The 15,905-nt window shown below is 41.4% G+C and overlaps 1 protein-coding gene and 1 long non-coding RNA gene across 3 annotated transcripts in view; both read left to right on the forward strand.

The window, feature by feature from the left end:
* LOC100742608 (mucin-17) overlaps nt 1-15,905 on the forward strand; it is a 381,959-nt gene that overhangs the window by 44,991 nt on the left and 321,063 nt on the right. The window lies entirely within an intron of this gene.
* LOC112213886 overlaps nt 1,296-15,905 on the forward strand; it is a 163,596-nt gene continuing 148,986 nt past the window's right edge. The window contains exon 1 of the long non-coding RNA XR_004462811.1: nt 1,296-2,395. This is a non-coding gene — a long non-coding RNA (uncharacterized LOC112213886). The remainder of the gene's footprint in view (nt 2,396-15,905) is intronic.

The raw sequence follows: 15,905 nt of genomic DNA on the forward strand, positions 1-15,905 counted from the left end.
CGAAAAAAGAAGTCGAAAATATAGAATAAAAATTTTTCGTTTGAGGCTTTGTTTTCGTTGATCGTTGTCTCGATGGAAAAATTAAAAAAAAAATTTTTATTCTATATTTTCGACTTCTTTTTTCGTGTAGAATCACCCCCTTTCCGCTTGTACCACCAGTTACCAACCACCCTGTATATATAGGTATACGTATTTATTTATTGGTCTCTTATTTTAATTTAGTGCTATTTCTGGCACTGCGTTTATTTATTTGACGGTGCTTCTGCGATGAGAATTGAGATGGGAAAATCTATAGGGGTAAAAGTTCTATCTACTTACTATATATGTACATACATAGTTCTTTTGTATCGATTGTACATACATAGTTCCTTGGTGTTGTCGCGTGATCAATGCGAACGATGCCAAACGTTTGGCACGCCGTGATTGCAGTCCCTCTATCAGATTTCTCCTTGACCTGAATCCGATCGTGCCGATCCGTTGTTCATCATATTGAACTAAACTAACCTCGAATAAATCACCCCTTAGTTGATAAATCGTCGTAGTTTTCCAACGATCATTAATTTCACGTATACGAATGTTCGGATGGACTATAGAAGCACGATAATTTGGCACAAGGCTACATCATGGTTTTTGTCACTAATTTAGGAATATTCGATCATTGTTACCAGCCAATTTTCTTATTATGTATTGGCACGAGGAATTTTTAAAAGTTTGTTACGCAACGAAGATACGCAATGACTCCGAATTTGGAAGTTTTAGACCTGTTTCGTGATTAGGCAATTTTTACAATCGTTACGGACTAAGTAATAAAATAACGTAACATTGTTGAGAAATGTAAATAAATCAATTTATATGTTGTTTCGTTAAGGCCTAAAAGTTGTATTAGAATAATAAAAATTTTATAGGAGCGATTTACGTAAATATCACAAATACGAGACAAATTTATAATAGTTTATCACAACGCTTTTTCCAAAATTATTTTGTTTCAAACTTAACTGTATTAGAATGTGTACTAATACATCGTTGTGTATATTACTTGACCTCGACAACAATGGACATATTAAAAATAGACAGTGTCTTTGAAAATGATAGTATCAACGAAGCTTATTTGCGTTTCAAAAATACATCCGCAGGTTAAGTAGTTTCGCGGTTAATACGAAACGCAAAAACCGTGAAGTTGTTTTATCGTTTGGCACGTTCGAGTCGCAATAAAACCAATTGTACGGAAATATCGCAAATCGAACGCGAAGCCGAGAACTTTGTAGCGTTACGCGGATACATTCGGTGCATTTAATTACATCAACAGCTCGTATTTACAGATTCCGTTTACGTTACATCATCGGTCTTTTAAAAGTATGGTGCGCTCGATCTAAGATCCAATTGCAACCATCTGTTGTTCATCATATCAGGTTGCGCGAGTCTGTAACGTGAATCTGCCTTATACTGATAAATTGTTACGACCTTCTTACGGTCGTTAATTAGACCCACTTAAGCACCTTGTTTTAATCTGATCTCTTTACAGGCCGATTCGAAAATAATATCAACGAAAGTCCTCGTTCCCAGTTTCAGCTCTCGCTTAATAAAACGTGTCCCGGCCACGCTTTAAAATTAACGTATCTGTAAATGGAAACTGATAAATTACGCGAGAAGGTTAAACAACTTTTTGATACTATACCATTTCCTTAGTGTGCTATAACGTTTACATCGAATCGCCGTATTTACAAGGTCGATCGGTTCCTTTTATAGCTTTTCCTCTTGTTTCTCGTTCGATGCTTTTTCGACGGTTTCGAAGGAGATCTCTCGTTAGCCAACTGACTCCCATGTAATATCGACCTTTGCCCCGTTCGAACTCACGATCGTGCCGTTCGTGGCACAGATGCGGCAGCAACAAAGAACAGAGCGTCAGAAATGCCGGTATGCGCTCGATTCTAATATTAGAGTTCGTATGGGCCGCGTCTGATCAGAAAATTTCAGCAGCGTGGTTCGGAGTGTGTAGCGGGTCTACTGCACACGCAAACACGGGGATAATCAACGCTAACTTGGCTCTAACTATTCATAGCACGTGCGCAATGTCGTGCCCGGCACGTTGCCCAGATCAGGCGTCAACTCGTAATGCAGCCTCTGCTCTCTCGGTGCATTTACCCATACTACGTTGCATGCTTGTGCACCGATCGGCGCTGTATTATCGCGTTGATCGTTGCCACGGTGCGATTTGCTCGTTGGATTTTACTCGTCGAGAGTATTTACGAGACGCGAGACGCGATATCGCTCGGTACAGCGTTAATCGTCCGTCAAAGAGTCGATTTTTTGTAATCGAGTTTTTAAGTTGGTTTATTGATAGGATCGAAGTGGCAACGATTGACATGAACGGTGGCTCGGCGTAATTACAGTTTAGGTATGATGATAACAATTAACGTCCATACGTCTTTTTAATGTTACGACGTCGGTGTGATTTTGTAGCGGTGACGTTGTACCATTTGGTAGATTTATATTTTTAATGATATCATGTATACGAGCGGAGAAATGATTTAGCTACTGGAATTATCCAGATCAATGCTCTATATCAAACGTAGTAAAGTAAATTATGGTGACATACTAGTGACTAGCCGCTCTATAGCGAAACGTTATTCGCCAACACATTGTATCGGTTAAATCTACCTCTAAACGCGTCTCTACGACGAATAAGTTAGAAAGAAATTACGTTGCAAAGAATAGCATCGTAGGAATGGTGAGATTTAAGAGATTCGTGCTCCATCGCGGTATGGAAGAAAAAGATTAAGAGATCTGCATGGTTGGAAATCGAACCCAACGTTTTCTGATGACGCGCCTACGTAGCATACGTATGGAATCGGTTGGTCGGTCGGTGGCGCGCAATCTAGCCAATTCATTTGCGAACACGTACGAAATAATTGATGGTTGGCAGAGGTGGAAATAAAAGTACGTTATCCGCGCGAGTCGCATCATTAATCCCGATGCCATTATATCTATTCTCCGTGCATCTTGGCCGATAAATCTTGCGGTACAAATTAATAACACAGCGTCTAGACCGGATCAATCTCATTGCCAAGGTCTGCGAGCGCACGCAGAAAAAGGAAGAAAGAATCATTATCCGACGGCGCGGCGTCTTCGAGAAACTCGTACGAGCTCGCGGCAAGAGCAATTTGCTCGCCTTGAAACCGCCGGTAAATCACCTTGCACTTCGCGGCTCCTGGTGCTTTGCAAATACTTTTTTCGTCCTTTCGCGCGCACCTTCGTCCTTTGATAAAAATCCTTAAGGCGAACTCAACTTGCTTCTGTCTCTCTCTTTCTCTATAGTTTTCTATTCTATTCGCGCTATACATTCGCGTCCAAGATCCGCTGGACCTTTTATATCTGGCGTCCAAGATCCGCTACCCCTTTTGTATCTCGGTACAACAATGCTGTTCTCATGGCGATTCTTCACCAGAGCAATTTGCTCACCTTGATGTGCATGCCACTTTAACCATGAGTTTACGTATACGTAACAGCGACGACCGAGTACTACGCGCATCATGCACACGTGTTGCACACGTGGTAGCACTTGCGAGCGTTCCACACGCGGAAAAATATCTCTAGCCTGCCGGCACTCTTATTATTGCTAAACGCGTCATCATTAAATAAATTGGCTTGGTTGCTTGCTTGGTTGCTCTTAGCATCGCCGCTTTTACGCCACGTATCATCTCTTCTCTGAACTCTTCCGCTTTTTCTCCGTGTTCTGCTTTCCCTTTCGCTGTCGTGCTTCGTTTCGGGGCATCGCGCGTTTCCTGATAAAGATCGATTGGTATTTTTTTTTTAGTATCTGCGACGAGGTTTTAGTATCTCGGACGATGTCGACGAATTTACGAATTGTTACCATTTAGAAACGTATTACTTGGCCAATAGGTAGTATCTATCGGTTACTATAATATAGTTTCCACCTGAAAAAGACGCGTATTTGTTATTTTGAGATACGTAGAATAGGTGTAAGTTTTCTTTAGTTAGATTAAGAAATTTTTTCCGAAATATCTGTTCTCCAAATATATCAGTCTTGCTGACGATTGTAACATTTAAGAAGTAAACGTAGGTTGAATTCTGCGCAATTGTACAATTGTCAACTGCGTTTTATTATTTAAATTACAAATATGTTTGCAAGACTGTAACTTGTCTGTGCTAGTCTTTAACTTGTGATATAAATCGATAAGACATAAAATAGATAATAAATTCGATTGTGCTATATTTTCTACTTCCCTTGCATATTGCAAATAGAATTTTCTTTGTGCGCAGAATAAATTATATTAAATCTTAAAACAGTTATGTATTGCATCTCAAAGTTTACCAAATTAACACAAATAGATAAACAAGTACAAATTTTCAAAAATTCAAATTTTTAAAAATTCAAAAATTCAAATTTTCAAAAATTCAAAAATTCAAAAATTCAAATGTTCAAAAATTCAAAAATTCAGATTGGCTGACAACGTTACTCGAAGCAGTATTTGACATTACTCGATTGGATTCTTGACGCACCAGACGTTAATTACTTGACAGCTGACACGTTAATGACTTTTAAATAGATAGATTCCTGTGAACGTTTCCATGAATAATCGATTACAAAATGATTACTAGATGAAGGTCTAAAAGATCGAAGTTTTCTACCTATAAAATTGCACAACGACCGCTCTTCTCGTCTTAAAATCACGCGATAAAAGAACGTATCACTATAAATGAAAATATAAATATAATGCTTTATTTTCGAGTTTCGCATTTATTTCTATTACAAGACCTTTCATATTTTTTTAAATGTCATTAAATACTTATTATTAACACGAAATAAGAATGCACATTTTTATCTTCATTCGATCCCAGTTTCCGATACGAGAATCAAAAATATTGTTCTTAATATAATTCTACATATGTAGTACATAAAACATCGTACTTTCTATCTACACATGAGTCTGTGTAATATAACAATAATTTTCATTGCGTTCTACATATTTGGTATCATGCTCGTTAATTTCTTCGTGTTCGTTAAGTACGAAAAATTTCCTCCACGATATCATACACTGCAATAACAATCTTTTACACTCAACGTTCTGTGTCATTCCGTTAGATGTTTAATTTTCTGAATCAAAAGTGGAAATTCTCGAGGCGAACTTTCTTTCCATAGCTTCGTTTCGACTATTCAATAACTTCCTAATCCATTCATGTTGAAACAATAGAAAAGTTTGAATAGCAGAACCTTCAGAAAGTAAGCCATTCTGATGGTAGTTCTTCCATGCCCGAAGCTTCTACCGTGTACCAATTTGAATATTCGCATCGAAGCGTGTATGTATACACTGTACACGTTACACCACGTTGTTAGCGTAGCCAATTCGAAAGCACATTTCGCCGGAAAGCCTTTACGATGTCGTCCAATTTCGCGCATGCAGCAGCAACAGCACGCGTTGCTTAACCAGAGATAAGTTGAGCAAGAGGATAACGATGAAAAGGTCGATGGGCAACGGGGGCATTTCGCGCGGATCCAAAGAGCTACGGATAGGAGAAATCGCGGCGCGTAATGAGAAGAGGCGAATCGAGCGATAGTTATCGTTGAAATACCGTGTAAGAATGCCGCAAATGCGTGTACCAAGCCGACATTATCCTACAAAGTGTCGATTAGCCGTGACGACGATATCGCGTATGGAGTTACATTACCAGTCTGCAAGATGTTGGAGCAGCAGGCGGGCAGAAAATGGACCTGCGAGACGAGAGACCAGACACGAGGAGACGAGACGAGATGAGCGAGAGACGACACGTATTTGCCCTTTGGCAGTTTAGCTCGTCGCCTTTGCTCGTTTGAATACAGGCACCGCGATCGAATAGATGATATGTAATCTGATTTTTCGTGCTTAGCTTTATTAAGGACAAGGATGCGAACGTATTATGGTGTCCTGTTTCAATTACTATCGGTGGTCGCTTTGTCCTTTTTACAACGTAGGGGTTAATAAAGGATTATTACGCGTACCGTAATATTATACGCGTATCTGTACGATCGTGTTAAAGCTTAATATTTTGAAAACGGCAGACGTTTCGATGAGATTTTTCGCGGACGGAATCACGGTCGGTATAATTTGACTCGAGCGATGAGACGTTTAATAAGAGCGGAATACAAATTTCTTTTATCATATCAGCTTTCGTTATATCAGTTTTTAAGGCGTTGATTCCAACAGATATATGATTTCTAAGAGAAGATTTAAATATCTGTGTACTTCTCTTAAATGTATCGCGTAGTTTCAAACGATGCCTGAAATACATAGTTTCTACCTATTAACATCTAAAAACATAATTTCTGATTTCTTCAGAAATATTTGGTTTTTGTTCGATTCCAGCGTGATCCCAAAGAATACAAAACTATAATTGCTAAGTAGGTACATACTTAAAGAAAAAAAAAGAAAAATGGAGAACGACCGTTCTTTTCTGACCTCGATAAACAACATCCAACGTTAATCACGGACAAAGCTCGACGCATGTTTAAGATAAGCGTGGTGCTGCATCGAGAGCTGAAGGATCGAGCATTCTTAACGCTTGTCGTTCCAAAAAAAGGTTTAGTACGAGCGCACGGCAAGACGGTTACAGTCGAGCTGGTAAGAAATCAGTCTTGGACAGGCAACAGGAATCGAAATAATACGCGTGGCGAGCGCGGAAACTACTCAAGAATCCGAGAGGACGAACGTAGAGTTATGCTAACGAGGCTGGCGATTTGCGTTCCACTCTGTTTATCGTGGTGCTGCAGCCCTCTCGAGTCGACGCGCGATTGGCAGAACGAGATTAGACCGCTCACGGGCCACTACGATAAGCCCTATTGTTGGCTTGTTCCCGTTCGCTTTTAACGGCGTCCCATAAAAGTACACTAGCCCGGCTTTTCCACGTGTTTCCAGGTGTCGTCGCGTATACCGCGACAGTGGAAAAATCTTCGTCTCTAGCTTTGTGCGCTTCCGCTGCCTCTCCACGCGCGCATTTAACGACGTTCACCGCTACCGCTATTATCTATCGACCACCGTTTTCTTTCTCTCGTAATATTGTTACCGCGTGACGTAATGGTCAACTAGTAGAAAGATAGTCGCCTGTCTTACAATGCTGACACAACGAGTTCGATAAAACGGAAATTACTTTATCACGAAGTAGATTACGTTCGGTAAAGGAGAAAGTCCCCCGTGGTATTCTTCGCCCGTTTTATTAACGAACATTTGTTTTATCTTTTCGATTGTTAAGATAATAGTAACATTTATACAGATGGTTTGGGATATTGTAATTTTATTCGAATAATATATAACAGAGAATACAGTATCTCAATTAATAGCGACCTACGTAGTAATATATTTTCAGATCTGTTTCCAACTTTACCAACGTGATCGTGATAATCGGATTCCATAGGAGTGCGAACGAAATTGCAAAATATTTCTCATAACGCGCATAATATATTCGTAAAAGATATGTACGAGTATTTCTCATACTTCTTTCCATACTGTGTACCAAACGGCGCTATAGTATCGCGTGGTACTCGAACGGTTCAACAGAGACAGTCCTTTTAAGTCGAAAAATATAGTGGCGAACGGATCAGCCCGTGTTTACGGCGGCGAAGCCAATCTTCTTCGGGGCGCGGGGCAAATATTTTCTTTCTTATCAATTGCGCGCCAGCATCAATCTTACTTGTCCGTGTCCTGGCACGTCAGAGGGAAAACGTACGATTCGCTCGGACGTTTTTGCGGTCTAGCTAATGGTTTCCGCGATACGATCGAAGGATCGCCTGAGGTCGTATCTTTATAGCGCGTGCAATGACTCCTTTACCCAGCAGTGCACCGCATGCACTGCCCTCATAAATCCGTCAACCAAACATCATTAAGTTGGTGTTATTGGTGCTTGGCCGCGACTGGCGCAGCAGTCTCGGCAGTTGCAAACAGACCTCGCTATTCTCGACTCCGTTCGCTGATGAATCAAGACAGCTCGGTACGCTTTAACCCGGCAATTCCATCATTTTGAAGGGAACGCTCGATCTACGTTGCTTGTAATTCAACGGAGACACGAGATGGTAGAACGTTTGATATACACGTTGCCTCGCACGACGATTCACCTTGATTTAGGTCGTTATGCGCCGCGTTCGTTCGCTCGTGCCTCCTCGAGCTTCTCTCTACGCTTCGTAAATTAACTCGACTTTCTTTTCTTTTCTGTTTTCAGGTAAGCATAGAATCTACGAAGAACGATGCGATGCAGTCGAGGTATTCGTTAGACTCGAGTGAAAGTCTGTACCGTAGTACGTATATTAACGAATTATTATGTTTAACGTTGCTTTGACGAACGGTTCTCGAAGCGGCAGCTGTAATTGACGACGATATGTGTTAGCGATGCGATGTTAAGATACGCTCTAGCAGCAAAGTACGATAAGCTTAGATCGGAAATTCGGCAATTATTATGTATAGGTCGTTTATTATTAATCGTAACTCTAATTATATACGATTATTGTCGAAAAAATCGTCTAATCGTCTGTTGCCTCTAACGCTGTTGACATCGTATTTTAGACCTTTGAAAGCGTATGATCAAATCTAACTCGTTCCGTAATTTCACGGAATTATCACCTCTTACATAGCAAAATGTCCGCTGCAACGATAATAATCATCGCATCTTCCAAGTAATCCTATATTATGCTTTCGTACACCTTTGCATTATTTTCTTTCGGTCGTTAATATGATACGTTAGAACGAAGTTTCGTTTTTCTTACAATTTCTTGATCATCGTTTTTTCCATGACAAAATGTATACTTGTTACTATTCGTTTAAGGTGAACGAAGAGGAAAAAGCCCGCTAATGATAGTTCTGATGAATATCCGGTTATGGAATGTGGAAAAGGAATTTTGTGTCAAATACACTTGAATGATTAGTTCCGCGTTTGCTCCGTCACGTGTATCGTGATATAACAGCCACGCTTTATTCCTACACAAATGTGGCCTTTCCCTACGAACGCTCTTCCTGTAATCGTTGAAGCACACTTCGATGAAACATGGTATTTATTATAGTACCATGATTCCATTAGCAAGTACGATGGAAGACCTTCTTGATCTTCGGCCCATTTCGATCGATGTTCAACTTCTTTTGAATCTGTCGTACCTTTTGTGGTCCGTATAAATCGCTCAAAAGTAACTTGCTACCGTCGTATATCACTTTTCAACGACTTACAACGATTAACGTTTCGATAATCGTACGAACCGTTCGAAACAAACGCGTTCCTTCGAGTTTGTAATGAAATTTCGTACGCGCTACTATGCTATTCTACTTTCTAAAATACAGCGAACCATAGTAGACATACAACACGCTTTCATGGAACAATGATAAATCGTCTAATAAGAGAGGTAATTTAGGAAGCCAAGAGAACGTTAACGATTCGTATCAGAAAGATTAAAGTTTTATCCTCGCAAATGCAATATACTAATCTTGTATTATCACTATACTAATTATTTATACTAATAGTGATATACTAATATCATTTCTACCATGTTTTACGAACACGGTGTCCACGAACTTCTTAACGAGCCGTAACAATTTCTAAAACACTGGCGTAATTCCGACCGATCCGATAACGAGTCGCTGAAACTCATCCGGGATCGAAACGAAACGCAAGCCCCATTAAAATAATTTGCCAACAGGAGAGATTACTTCGTGGCCGGTTTATCTCTGCACGCGCTCCCCCTCGTCCGGATATCGATTATCGTGAATTACAATTTCCTGCAACGGCGACCGTTCTCCGGCTTTCCCACAAACGGATCGGCCCCAGCTTTGAAAGACGCGTAACCTGGCTTCTTTTCGATCTTGACGTAGACGCCGACGATGTTATTTACCGGTGCTTTTACCGCGAATCGTTGACGTCTTACGATCGGCAGTAAAATGGGCGATAAACTTAGCGAACGGTGCGACAAGCAACATCGGAGTACAATCGAAAATGGAAGTCAAACAAGCGGTCGAGGGGATTTTACGGGCTCTGAAGGCGTGCTTGGGAATACTTCGCGATGATGTATCACGCTTGACAGTTATGCTACTCTCACCTTACGCTTGTGTGTCCATGGATGCGTCATTTGTATATATCCGTCATTATCGTTTGTGCATGCCAGATGCGCGCGCGCGCTGCAAATTTTAGCGTAAGCGTTGAAATTCGCACCGATTCATGCGCTCCGTTCGTCTCCGCTGTCCGCACACGCAGCCGCCAGTTTACGATTCGCGTAGGTGTTCTCCGCACGTAGCTACGCGTACTCGGAAATGCTCTCGCGGATGTTTCATCGTCACGATGTGCCACGGTCACGAGTTATATCTCTGTTCTCTCAAGATTTCCTCTGTTCTTTACTACTTTATTACTATATAGAGGATTCGGCGCAATAATTTGGTAGCAATTGGTAACATCAGTGAATCGACAAGTTACAAATTATACGCTACTCTTTTAATTATTTAACGCGCCTGATCGTAGTAACGTGTACGGGTTCGCATATTTTTTAATCTAGTTCTAGTTGTCGATTATTCGAGAAAACGTCGATCTACATTTTTGTCGTACCGTTTCGCGTAGATTCATTGTGCCTTTTGAATTATATCAGTGGCTCGATCTATATATATCGTTATATATCCTCGATCAAGATACTCGTAGATACGTTCTCGAAACCTATGCAGCTATTGGAAAATGAAATATTACTTCCCACGAGTAGTTATTTTGCAGTGAAATTGATTTGTATTCGTAAACGCTAAATTACATATCGCACTTGCCACGATCATGTAGGAATCATAATCAGTAGCTTTCGTTCTCCAATCGATTTATGCATTCATAAAACGAAGCTTCGTATGAAAAAATGCCTCTTTACATTACCTACTTTTGCTCCTTCGTATAGCCTCGCTCTCTATTCGTACTAACAGTTCGAATACTTTATATATTCCTGTCGCTTAAATAATAGTTTCTCCGGTTACCAGTTACCCTCGATATACGGATGTAAATATCGCGTTGGTCGCGGGGTGCGAATAGCAATTTTAATCGACACGCCCAGTTGCTCGGTATGAAAATACAAATATCAGAGTGCGTTGGCCGAGTTTGTCGACGCTTGTCGGCACGGCGATACTCGCGCTACCGGGAATTTGCCTCTCTAATAAGCGGCTATCGACTGGAAACTCGGATAACTCGTGTGAGTGAAAGCTAATGATTCGTTCCGAAGGAGAAAGTCGGAACTCGGGAACCCGGAGGCCAGTGACACGCGTCTCTTGTCAGCCTCGTTTGCTCACCAGCGTCGCCATGCGACCGTTGAAAAATCGTGTCGCGTGAGTCACGAATCGGCCACGAACGGAAACTCGGTTCCGAGCGGTTTGCAGACCCGGTCTCTGAGCTTTCTGGAGATACGGTTTCACGCGGCCAATACTCTACACACACCGACACATTCAGAGCCATTGTGTTCCGCGAACGGTCCAATTGTTTCCACGTATCGATCGTAAATTTTCGGCTCCAACCGGCTCCGTGTGTTCCAGGATATCGTATTGATTGTTGTATTGAACGCGTCACATTTTCGAATTGTTTAGGGATCCCATGGAATTTATAGCTCAGCTCGTGCGACTATGCTCTCCACGTAGATTGTCCTCCATTTGACATCCTGCATGACGATGTGCCAAGCTTTCCTATCTCAGCTAACGCTATTATAGTTTACGTAACCCAATATCGTTCTCTGTATTGTGAAATACCCCCGGCCATGCAACAATATGCTCTTCAACGATCGAATTTAAGATCAAAAAGGTAATACTGGTTTTTTGTTCGTACTGTTAGGTCTGTGATATGTGCCATGATATGTAGCGAGGTTGTAAAAATTTGTCAGTGGCCGATGTAATCGTGTTTTCGTCGATGTCGGGTTTGGAACGCTAAATCGTGTTTCGAAACGCTACAGCTACAATAGAACGAAGTCCGCTGCAGCGTCTCGTCGTAGATTTTCGATTACTCTATATCGGTGTTTCTCTATCCACTTTTTGAGTTGCAATTCCCTTTTACAGTAGTCAAATGCTTTACCATTCGTCTCCCTTCCGATAGAACAGAAAAAAGAAAAAGAAAACATTTTTGATACGGTAAAGAGAACATTAAAAATCGGCATTCTAGAATATAATTTTAACCTGATGATTAATTATCTCGTAATATATGTAACACGTGCTTAACACGATCACAGTGTCCTCCGGAAGATACTTCGCGATCCACAGGTTGGAAAGCCGGGCTCTAGATCTTTATGTCTACTCGTTTCATAAATTAGAAAAGCAATTATATACAGAAGAAAATTGGGAAGACTGTGTTCAGAGCGATGATTTAATCGGTGCTGCGATTACCAAAGTACAATCTCGTATATCACAGGGGTCCAATCCCTAAAATGTCCCTTGGTATTACTTCTCCATAATTTAATTTACAACCTGCTGTACGATAATCGCTCGCTGATAAACGCTGTCGCCACTGAAACTTTTTCTCCGCTAGGGTGGTGGAGTGTTCTACCGGTAATTTCGGTGGTGTGTGTACACGCGTGCGATAATAACATTCGTTACTGGAATCGTAAGGGCGTAAGCGTAGTTTGCGGCGGGAGACACGGAATTACTGTCGGCCGTAGCACTCGGTTTAATACGGCGATTAAAACGAGCCCTGCGTTTATTAACATCGCATTCAACGTCAGTTTCTTTTTTTTTTTTGCTTCATTATCAATTTCCACTCGAGCGAGCATCGTTGGTTTCGCGCGGCTGTGCCGTATCTCGTGGTTTTCGAATAGAAACGCGACACAATTCCCGTGATTTGTTGCTCGATTAATGGAAGCATGTACGGCCCGTTCAATCGATCCAATATTCGCACGCTATCCGCGCCCTCCGTTTCTCCTCTTTTTCTCCCTCTATCGTTTCCCCCCTCTTTCCCTCCTACTCTTTCTCTCTCTCTCTTTCTTTCTCCTTTACCTGTCTCCACACGGTTCCTCTCCTTGTTTCTCTCTCTGACTCTCGACGTCGAATACGATATCATCGCTAATAGCAGCGACGTCGTTGCTGGCGGCGACGCGAGATCGCTTACGATATTTTCTCCGGAAGGTTTTAAGCGAGTCGCAGCCGGGGCTGTGCGGATCGATCGCCGGATAAACCGGCCGATAGACACAAAGCATTGTGGGTAGGACGATGCAACGGCATGCGAGAGCTCGCTCGCTCGCTCGTATTCACCAATACCTTCTCAAGGCAAACAAAACGACGAACAAATGCTCGATACCATACTGATCCGGAGCTCCAGGGACGCACCGAATACATACATACTTTGCTTCTTCCGCTCTCTTACGGATTCATTCCGATTTCCACTGCTGCGAGACTCGTTAGAAATATTCCGCCGACTGTCTCCAGACGAAAGTCTCGAGACGGACGTGATTCTTTTCTTTATTGCGAAAGCTATTTGTTTGAAATTGATTCTGCAGATTTTTACTTTGGTTCGTCGAATGAATTGGGTTTATCTTAAATTGAATATTCCGTATCGGTAATCGATCGATGTTTGTAATGTACAATAATCGAGGAGAAAGGGATAGAAGCAAGGAATGTCACGAAGCAATCTTGATAGTTCAGTCAAACGGTAAAAGGACAAAGTTCAATGAAGTTAATCGTATTGTTTGCGATAGGAAATTTTCGATAGAAATTGGAAGAAGATGAGCGAGCAGCGAACGAACGGACAAAAAAGAAAAGAGAAGATACGTCTATTTCTTAAATAAAATTCTGACTAGAAAGTTTTCTGAGGTAATAAAATTCCCAGGTGATACTTTTTGCAACCTTCGCATATATAGTTCTCTTTACATATACGACGAGTATATTTCAAACCAAAAATATAGAATCGATATTTGCTTCATAGAATTAACAACTTAAAGAAAGACGTATGTGGAATTACCGCACGTAAGAAGTTTTCTAATCGAAGCTTGTACAAAGCTTACCAAGAGTATCGTACTTTGCGTTATCTTCCTGTCTTCTAATATCGTGTCACACGTGCGATATATCATAGTTGGAGCTTACCAAGTAACAAGAGTCCAGACAAATCTCTGTTTCAGTTTCGAATCGAAGATTATCAGATCCAAATCGTACGTAGTATCTCGGCAATTTTCCTAACAACCGCAATGCTCTCAAAGTAAATACGTGCATAGTTTTTAATTCCAATGCGCACACGTAATCATAAAAGGAACGACAATGCAAACTATTCTATATCCGTTGGTACGTTGTTGGTAAGTTTCCTATCCTTTCAGGATTTCTTTGATTTGCTCCTTTCCGCTTTTTACAACAGTTGAAACCAAGAAAATTTATTACCTTGAAGAGGTTTCCGATTGCTCGATACACGACAACCAGAGAGACGCAACGATATTGAAAGCGTAATCCAGTGAAATCGTAATCGAGCGATCCGGAGAAAAGCCGGTCGAGTATTTCGACCGATCCGTTCCTGCAATAGAGTCCATCTCGGTACCGGTGCACGGAGTGCATCGTGCACTTCTCCCTCCCCCGTGTGCACAGCTTCGTCCTGTCCCACCCGCTCTCTCTTTCTCTCTCTCTCTCTCTCTCCTCTCCTGTCCTCTCCTCTTCGATCCGCGCTCTCTTCGTTCTATTCCAGAGCTCGTTATTGAATTTGTGCGTCGGCCGAGCGAACCGACGATATCGCCTTTCAATATCGCTTCATTTGGCTCACGTTCATTCGATTTGCGGGAATATCTCTGACTGTTCCCCACCCCCGTTCTGGCTGCACCGGCGTACGACAGCGAACCCTCTCTCCAGAGTTCCTCTCTTCTCGTCATCGTATACCTCAGACTAATCCTTTTTAAATATTCCATTCGGAATCAAGCGGAAATTAATCGGATCTTCGGGCCGCCGCCATCGCCGTTTCGCCTCGATCACGCTGCTCCTCCGCCTCTATCCTCCTGCTCACCCTTAAGCTTTGTTCCAGGTTCAATTTGTTCGGACTTAAAACGACGCCGATACGTTCATTGAATCATCAGTTAATTAAACGGTTTGTTACCGATCGCCGATACGTTTGCTGCAGATGGAAGTAAATTGGATTTACGTAACTGAAAACGAAACGTTCGCATCGGATCGTTAATAACTGGTAATTGATAGGGCGAGGAGTCGCGATGAACTTTTTCCTTTTCGCGATGGATCGTGGTGGGTGTCGTTGGCTGACGATTTGTAAGAACATTCGACGTATCCAACGGTAGGTTATAAAAGCGGCTATAAAAAGTATATTTGCGCCTAACTCTATCTCCCGATGAAGATATCTATCTTCCTCTATCTATCTCTATATCTATCCTCTTTTTTTCTTTCGGTTATTCGCTACTATCTTCGTAGTATCGAATTTATCGAATGTTCTTAGTTTGTATATGAAGGTACTACCAAACGATACGAAATTCGATATATTTGAGTCTGATTATTTAGTATGTAAATACTGTAATAAATACACTGAAATCTAAGGTAACCGTAATGCAGTAATCGCGATATGTTTGTGATGTATAAATACGAGCCGATAAATTGAAAAAATAAAGAAAAGTGGCACTGTTACCGACACTGTTTCTCAGCTCTATCCTGAAATTTACTATTATCTGTGTCGTATTCTCGCAATGAATAATCAACAAGTCATTTGTTCCTTAAGAATTATACGTTTAAAGAAAGTGAAAAATTGCCAAATGATACGTGTCACGATGAAAGTTTTCAAATACTTTCCCTAGTCTGCGTATATGATTACAAACAATGAGAAGAATATCAAATTCTCGTTCGGGACGTGCACGATCGACAACGATCTTTCGAGTCGCAGTTCGAGTAAACGTGAGAAACTTTGCGATGCGAGATCTCGAGGAAGATCGTCGAGGAGCCCGAGACTAAGCGCGTTACACCTGG

Source organism: Bombus impatiens, unplaced genomic scaffold, assembly GCF_000188095.3.
Source record: "Bombus impatiens unplaced genomic scaffold, BIMP_2.2 scf_1666, whole genome shotgun sequence".
Classification (NCBI taxonomy): domain Eukaryota; kingdom Metazoa; phylum Arthropoda; class Insecta; order Hymenoptera; family Apidae; genus Bombus; species Bombus impatiens.